Here is an 8,282-nt window from a genome sequence, read left to right as displayed (position 1 = left end):
TAACCACTGGCCATGCTAGCTCTGGACTAATAGGAGTTAAGGAGTCTGGCAACCTTTCACAGCCACAGGTTGCTCACCTCTGTTGTATAAGTAAAGGTAATTGACCCCTGACCATTAGGTCCAGTCGCAGATGACTCTGGGGTTGCAGTGCTCATCTCGCTTTATTGGCCAAGGGAGCCAGCGTACAGCTTCTGGGTCATGTGGCAGCATGACTAAGCCGCTTTTGGCAAACCAGAGCAGCGCACAGAAACGCTGTTTACCTTCCTGCTGGAATGGTACCTATTTATCTACTTGCACTTTGACATGCTTTCGAACTGCTAGGTTGGCAGGAGCAGAGACCGAGCAATGGAAGCTCACCCCGTCACAGGGATTCGAACCGCCGGACTTTCTGATCGGCAAGCCCTAGGCTCTGTGGTTTAACCCACAGCGCCACCCGTGTCCTGTTGTATACAAACGTCATAAATAACTTTTTTGGTTCTGAGCTAAAGTGGGAAAATTGATGCACTATTGGGCAGGGCTCCTGGGCCAACCAGAGGCCCTCTCTATCTTTGGTGGACTCTAGTAGGCTTCAAACAGTCCTCCAAGCAATGCACTTTTATTTCCCACAATGCCTATGACATAGTATTACTCTGGAATACTTGGGGAAATTTAAATGGGAACTGGACCCGCTCTTTTGGGGTGCCAGGTTGGCAATATTTCTTTTGTAAGGGGGCTTGGCAGGCAGTGGTTCCCTGTGGCTTGTAACAATATTTATATTGTATCTATTGTTGCCAGTTCTTATGAAATACTGCATTTTTTAACACTTCTTTTCTCAAAACAGCTTTGATCCAAATTGAGCAAAAGAATGACCTAGCTGCATTTTGAGCCGGTAATGTGTGCACTGGCATGATATGTGACACCACCACTGCAAAAACAACTGTCAGGAAAGATTTTCACTACACTTTTGTATCAGTTTTGTGCACATTTGTGATTTTCTTCAACAAATCCTGGTGGAGATACTGGTAATTCTTCATCCCCTTCCCCTCAAACTGTGCTCAAAGACCTTCTGGTTCAGATCTTGGCTCTTAACTGTAAATTATAACATTAGGCACAACGATTCTTTCTTTAAAAATGCCAAGTTAAAAGGTTCTGAAAGAGCAAGAGAAGGAGAGAGGTTGCAAAGTGCCACACGGACAGAGGCAGATCTAATACCCATCATTCATGACCTGCTAGCCAATAGGTGTTCATGATAATTCTGCAACCACTACCACATGACAATCTCAATATGAATGTGTTGCGTTGTGTGTGTTTTTGAGATGCAAAACCATGCATTCAGTATTGGGAATCTGATATCCCTGAGGCAAAAGCTCAAAGATGGGAGGAATCTGTTTAAAATGTCAGCCAAAAATGGGTAAGAAAGAGAGACATGTGTTGGGCACATTCCCCCCCCCCCAGTGTGCCTGTAGCCACACACACATGTATTGAGGGATTTGTTAAGGGACTAGCAAGGTCCTCCTTCTTCCTCCCTCCTTGTGTGCATTGCTATGGATTGGCTATTGCCCAGAATGGATTGCCAGCCAGCACACTCCCTGATTCCACATCCAGCCCTCCAACCCAGGAGCTGCCTCGAACTCATGTTGCACATTCTCCTCCTCTCTGCAGAGCCACAACCAAATTCAGCTAATTTGTGATTAAGGGAGAAGAGTTTCTACATGAAAGGCCATGCTATGTAGGTTGGTTCAAGAACTGAAGATTTATGCCTGCCATAGGCAGGGAAAGAAACTAAATTGAGTTTAGGTGCAGAATAGCATCCTAGGAAAACTCATTTCCTCCAGACCATGCGCTACTATGATATTAGTGTTGCTGGAAAAGATGTTTGTGAAAATAAATTAAATTCTTCGTCCAGGATATAATGAAACACATTTATTACCTGTTTTGCATCCACCCTTTCTCCTCCCTCTCTTGTATACATTTCAAAGCATGAGCAGAGGAAATGCAATCATGCTTTGCAAGTCAACAAAATCTTCTTTCGCAATGCTTCCACTAGATGGCATACAATGCCAGGAACCAGACTAGTCCATTGCTAGCAGATAGAAAGAAGGGATACCTTTGCACCTGAAGTGCCTCTGGTGGAATTCATTGTGTTGGCTGCAGCTGTTAAGAGAGAAAGCATTGTCTGAGTCTCAAGACCATGGAATGAGCTACTCTAATGGCTAAAGAGCTTTGGGGATGAATCATAGCTCAGTGGCAGAGCAAATGCTTTGCATGCATAAGATCCCAGATTCAACCCCCAAGTTGTCCACTTAAAAGTATCAGTTATTGGTGGTAGGATAGAACTCTGCCTGAGACCAAGGAGAGGTACAGGTATGCAAAGTAGACAATCCTGGGCTATATAGACAAATAGTCTCACTTGGTATTAGGGATTGATTTAGCATTTAAAGGCAAATCTACCTCATTCAAACTTTCTGAAACAATAGGTGAGCCCAAACACAGCCCCCCTTTGAAATCAGCACCTCAGTGAATTTTGCAAAGCGGTTTTCCAGCTAGGCAATGTCTACCAAAAAAATCACACACCGAGGCAAACTGTGCATGCAATGCTTATATTAGTGAAAATTGCATACAAGAATGCATTAAGCTAAAAAATGTGTAAATATTAAGGGAAAGATGCTTTGTAAAAATGTGTATATTAGGCAAAAATGCAAGTGTTTATGTTAGGATAAATTCATTCTTAAGGACTTTAAAAAAGAAAATCACAAATAGATAGAGAAAATGGGAATAACTGAATTTAAGATCGGCGAAATGAGAAACTGAAATAAACTGAAATTGATGGATTTTCCCATCCCTATTGTAAACAAGGCACTTTCCTACATCCCCAACTATGACTAGCAATGCTCCTGGTTCAGATATTGCTTCTACAATGTCAATTGGCAAGCCTCAGCCTCCATTTCACTATGAGCATAGTCACCGTTCTACCTTGCAACTCAATTAATACACAGAGCTTCCTTTGCAACCTAACAGATTATTAAAGAGGTAGTTTATGAGAATCTAGTAAAGAATGCATTGATTACTACTAACCAACATTGGGTTTATCAATATTTATCATTACTAGCTTGGTAGATATGGGGGATCATTACTAGCTTGGTAGATATGGGGGATGCAGTGGACATAGTATATCTTCATTTCAGGAAAGCCTCCCACAGTGAAGGCACACGCTGGGAGTTGGTTGCAGGTGAGCTGTGCCAGAGTGGGCTGATTGCGAGCTCAGCAGAGACTCTTTTTATTAGCAAGAGTATGCACACATTTAGGAACAGTTTGACCTTTAGCAAGTTTACATCATGAGCTGACATGTATGTTTCCTCGGACATTTGCGAGACCTGCTGTAGAGAACTAGCTCAAAGCCAGGTAGGGGTTAAATTTTGTGACAGTTAGAACCCTTAGGGGTGGGCTCAGCCTGGGTATAAAACACCCCTCCCTGTGGTCAGTTAGGAGGAGGGACTTGAGTTGAGTCGAGCAGTTGTTGTTGTTTTTTTAAGAAGAATTTATTAGCATTTTCATAATACAACACAAACCCAGACCCACACCTACAAATACAAAACAATTACAGGTACACATAATGCCAGGATTCTTCTTCTTGTTTATATACCTAGCGGAAAAAAAAAATTCTATTTCCGAATCTTGACGTTTGACTCCCCCTGCCTTTTCACCTTCGGTTTTAAATCCATATTTTACTTTCTTAACACCTTTTCTCTATAAATTTTTTAACTTAAATTAAAGATATCACAATTATCTTCATCATCCTATTATATCATAAATCTTAACAGAATATTCTTATAAAAACTAAACTTATTTCTTCTGTCCATTATCATGCTGCTTTAACTTAAAATCCAATATCCCCTTACTTATTCAAAATAAACTTATTCTTAACAAGCTTCACTCTCCGGTTTCAGATACCGTAGCAAACCATTTGGGTTTTACATTTAGTGCTTCATCCCACCCCCCCTCTATCCATTGTCTTTCTCTGTCTTTCGCCGGAACCAATCCTCGAGATGTCTTCTTTTACCAAGTGTCCACAGATCCAGGCAGTATTCACAACAGACCTTGCATCGAGTTCAGGGTACACATCACATCTTTTCTAGGCTCCTCCGTTTCTTTGTACCATACTTCTTCTTCTTGTAGATATCTTAATTCCATGTCCCTTGCCCCCGAGCTCCCACCTCGGGGTCTGGATATTGTAAATTTTCCCGTTCCGGGGCTGCCACCCCCAGAAAACGGTTCCTTTTCCCAGAGTCGCCCAGCCATTTCAGACCATCCTTGAAGTACCCCTTCTAACTCTTTGCCAAGGTTTGCTTCCATTGTGTAAAACTTTTGAAAAGCCTCCTCTGTGGGAAGTAAGTTCTTTTTATTTATAATCCCACTCAAGACTTGCAATTTACGATTAAGCAGTTCCAGCCTCAAGACAGCAAGCATTTCTTCCTCCTTTAGACCAGAGTTCAAAACAAGTTCAAGCACGTAGTCCAGCATTTTGGAGGAGAGGGTGAGTGTCAAATTTCAGTTCCTGTCTCTTCCTTCCTTTGTTTCAATTGTTTCCCACGTCAGTCCAAATTTCCCATCGCCATTTTTTCTGAAGCCAGAGTGTAAAGATCAAAACTTTAAAAGGAGATATTTTCTGCCCACTTAATCCCCAAAGGGAAATCTCAGCAGTCTCAGTTTTCAAATTCCAAACACTTTGTATCCATTATTGTAGCAGCAGTCACTCAAACTGGTTATTTTCTTTCTTTCCCGAAGGGAGGAAGGCAGGCTCCCTTTCCTCTTCCCCCCGGATCGTTCCAAAGATATAAAAGTCAATCAAAGTCAGTCAAATACTCACGACCACCGGGTTCTTTCAATTCGCTAAAGACAGGTAGAACTTAGACGCTCATCACAGGCTTTGCCGCCGCATTTACATCCCGGTTGGGGCATGTCCCCTATAGCCCGGCTCCGTCGTCCCTTCACCCCCACTCCCCCTTTACAGGGGGAGCGAGGGAAGGGTTCGGAGCCACAACGGGCACAGCCGGGGAGCCCAGGGCGCGGGACGCTCTTCCCGCACCCCACCGGAGCCCCGCTTTGCGGTAGCGGGGCTCCAAACCCCCAGGATGGACTGGGCGCTTCGCAGCCGAAGCAGCCCACGACCACCCGCAATGGCGTCGCCGCCGGAAGTCGAGTTGAGTCGAGCAGTTGAGTTAGTTGAGGAGTGAGTCAGGAGTGAGAGCTGGGAGTTTAAGAGTCTGAGGTGTAGCATTGGTGGAAGTTACGGTAGCAGAGAGGATAAACAGATTGTGAAACGTGTTGTTATTGTTATTTAGTTGACTGTTAGAGGTAATAGGCCGGTATCATTTAGAGGTACCGGTAATAGGCCGGTATAGGACCTTCGTTATAAGCTTATTGAACACCTTTCATTTATCAGCAACCACAAGCTTTTGTACACAATAAGCAACTTCTTTGTTCACATTATCCTCGTCTGTGGTAAATAAAGCAAGCAGGTTCCAGTTAGCAGTCTGGTGGGTTGCAGCTGGGGACCGTTTGTCGTTGGTGCAGCACTCATAGACCGTGAAACGCCCGGGGGTGCTGTACAGGGTTGAAGTGCCCGCGACACCTGCTCCACCACGTCATGTTCCTACCTAGTGAAAAGTGAGCCATGCCTCTGCAAAGGCAGTAAAGGTCACAGACATGAGTGTCACGCATGGGACAGGCTGTGGCCTACCCAGGTCAGGCGAGGGTCATTCCTACAATCGTCTCTCTGAGGTCCAACATCACCCCCCAATTGCTTTTCATTTTTTCTGATGACACAAAACTAGGAGGAAGCGCAAACACCAAAGAATCAAGAATATCTTGACAGGTTTGAACGTTGGGCTGAAACCAACAAGAAGAAACACAACAGAGATAAAGTCCTGCATTTGGGTATAAAATGAAAAAATAAAATAATGACAGATGTATAGGATGAGGAGACCAGGCTTGGCAGAAGTGCATGTGAAAAGGATCTAGGTGTCTTACGTGGTCATGTGCTGAACATGAACCAGCAGCACAATGCACCTGCTATAAAAGCTATTGCAATCTTAAACATTGGCGCTGTGTCCAGATCATGAGAAGTAATAGTTCTGTTCTGTTCTGCACAGGTCAGAAAGGTCACATCTGAAGTACCGTGTCTGGTTCTGAGTGTCAAATTTAAAGGCTTTGATAAATTGGGGCATACCCAGAGGAGGGTGAATAGGAGAGTGAAGAATCTGGTAACCAGTTTCTACAAGGAATGGTTGAAAGAGCTGGGTACGTTTAACCTGAAGAAGAGACTATCAAGGGGAGACATGATAGTGGTCTTTAAGTATCTGAAAGGCTATCATGCAAAAGATGTAGCAGTTGTGTTCTCTGTTACTCCATAGCGCAGAAACCAGTGGGTGGTATTTGGAGTAAAGCAGATTTCAGCTAAATATGCAGAGAAATTACAGTGAAACAGACTGCCTTGGGTGGTTATGGACCTTCCTGGAGGCATTTCTGAAGAGGCTGGAATAAATTCTGTCACGGATGCTGCAGATACTTCCTGAATTGCAGATACTGGCAGAGAGGGCTTGGTTATCTCTAAGATTAAAACTTTTAAAGTGATGCAAAGAACAATTATTATAGTGACCAAAGAGAACACAATGGTAGGAAACATCAATGCCATTTCACACCCTGCCCCCCTTTACTATCGGTCAGGAATACTTTGAGGTGCAGGTAAGTCCACAGGGACCGGTTTACTGGTTCTCCATAGCTTTTGGGCTATGGGGTCCCACAAAGGTCCATCATGTGTCCTATGAAACCACAGGGAGCTGTCCTCTGGGGATTTGGAGCAAGGGGTCATGAGTAGTATGCTGATGACACACAGCTCTAGTCCATCAGAATCAGGAAAGTCTGTGAAGGTGTCTGGAGGCAGTGATGGACTGCATGAGGGCCAATAAACTGAGGCTGAATCCTGAAAGGCTGAAGTGTTGTGGGCAAGTGGTTCTCATGTCTGGGAATTAGGTATGTGCCCTGTTCTGGGAGGACATAAAATCTCCCTGAAACATCAGGGTCATAGTGTGGGAGCACTCCTAGATTCCAGCTTGACACTGGAGTCTCAAGTAGCTTCTGTGGCTAAGAATGCTTCTGCCTAGTTTTAGGCTGGTTTGCCAGCTATAGTTGCTCCTGGACTGGGATACTCTAACCTCAGTTGTCCATGCTCTAGTGACCTCTGGCTTGGACTACCGCAATGCACTCAATGTGGGGCTGCCCTTGAAGATGGTCTGCAGGCTGCTGCTGGTGCAGAAGGCAACTGCTAGGTTGGTAAGCAGGGTAGCCCAGTGGGGCCATGTGACACTAGTCCTGAAAGCACTGCACTGGCTGCCAGTGAGCTACTGGGTCCAATTCAAGGCGTTAGTACTAGCACAGTGGTGGCCAAACTTGGCCCTCCAGCTGTTTTGGGACTACAATCCCCATCATCCCTGACCACTGGTCCTGTTAGCTAGGGATGATGGGAGTTGTAGTCCAAAAACAGCTGGAGGGTCAAGTTTGGCCACCACTGCACTAGTATATAAAGCCCTAAATTGCATGGGACCCAAGTACCTAAAAGAGGCAATATCAGTCATCACAGGCCCTACGATCAGCAGGTGAGGCCTCCCTCTTTGGTGCTGCTGACCCATGGCAGGGCCTTTCCAGTGGTGGCTTCCTGGCTGTGGAATGCCCTCCCTAGTGAGGTGTGCCTGACTCCATCCATCATTTTTAATCTTTCAGGAGAAATTTGAAAACATTCCTGCTTATCTAGCACTTGGCACCTGAAGAATGCTGTTCCGGGCAACCCTGAGGGTACTGCATGAAATAATGTTTTGAATAATGTTTTGAACTGTATCTTTTTAAAGAGGTTTTTACTTGTAATTGTTTTTAGAATGTTTTATTTAGCTGTTACATTTCTGCTTGCCACCCTGGGCTCCTTTGGGAGGAGAATTTATTATTTAATTTTAGTTCCCTAGAAAAGCCTTAATAGTCTTTTTCAGGGGCAGGAAGGCTTCAAGGTTGTGGGATCTACTTTATCTTTTTAAACAGAATGTTGAAATACACCAGTCAGACCAAGGTGAAAAATTGTGGCCTGGGGAGGACGATGCTCTTAGAATTAAGAAACAGGGTGCCTGTGAACTCAGCCAAGAAATTTGGATGCAGTACCAGAACTTGTTGCACACAAAGATCTGCCCCTCTCAGCTCTCTTCGTCTCAACATCATAATTTCAAATGCGAGGGGAGGTCTTTTTGCTGTTGCTAAGC

Source organism: Lacerta agilis, chromosome 6 (assembly GCF_009819535.1).
Source record: "Lacerta agilis isolate rLacAgi1 chromosome 6, rLacAgi1.pri, whole genome shotgun sequence".
In the NCBI taxonomy this organism is placed as follows: Eukaryota; Metazoa; Chordata; class Lepidosauria; order Squamata; family Lacertidae; genus Lacerta; species Lacerta agilis.
Note: the sequence above shows the minus strand (reverse complement) of the source record.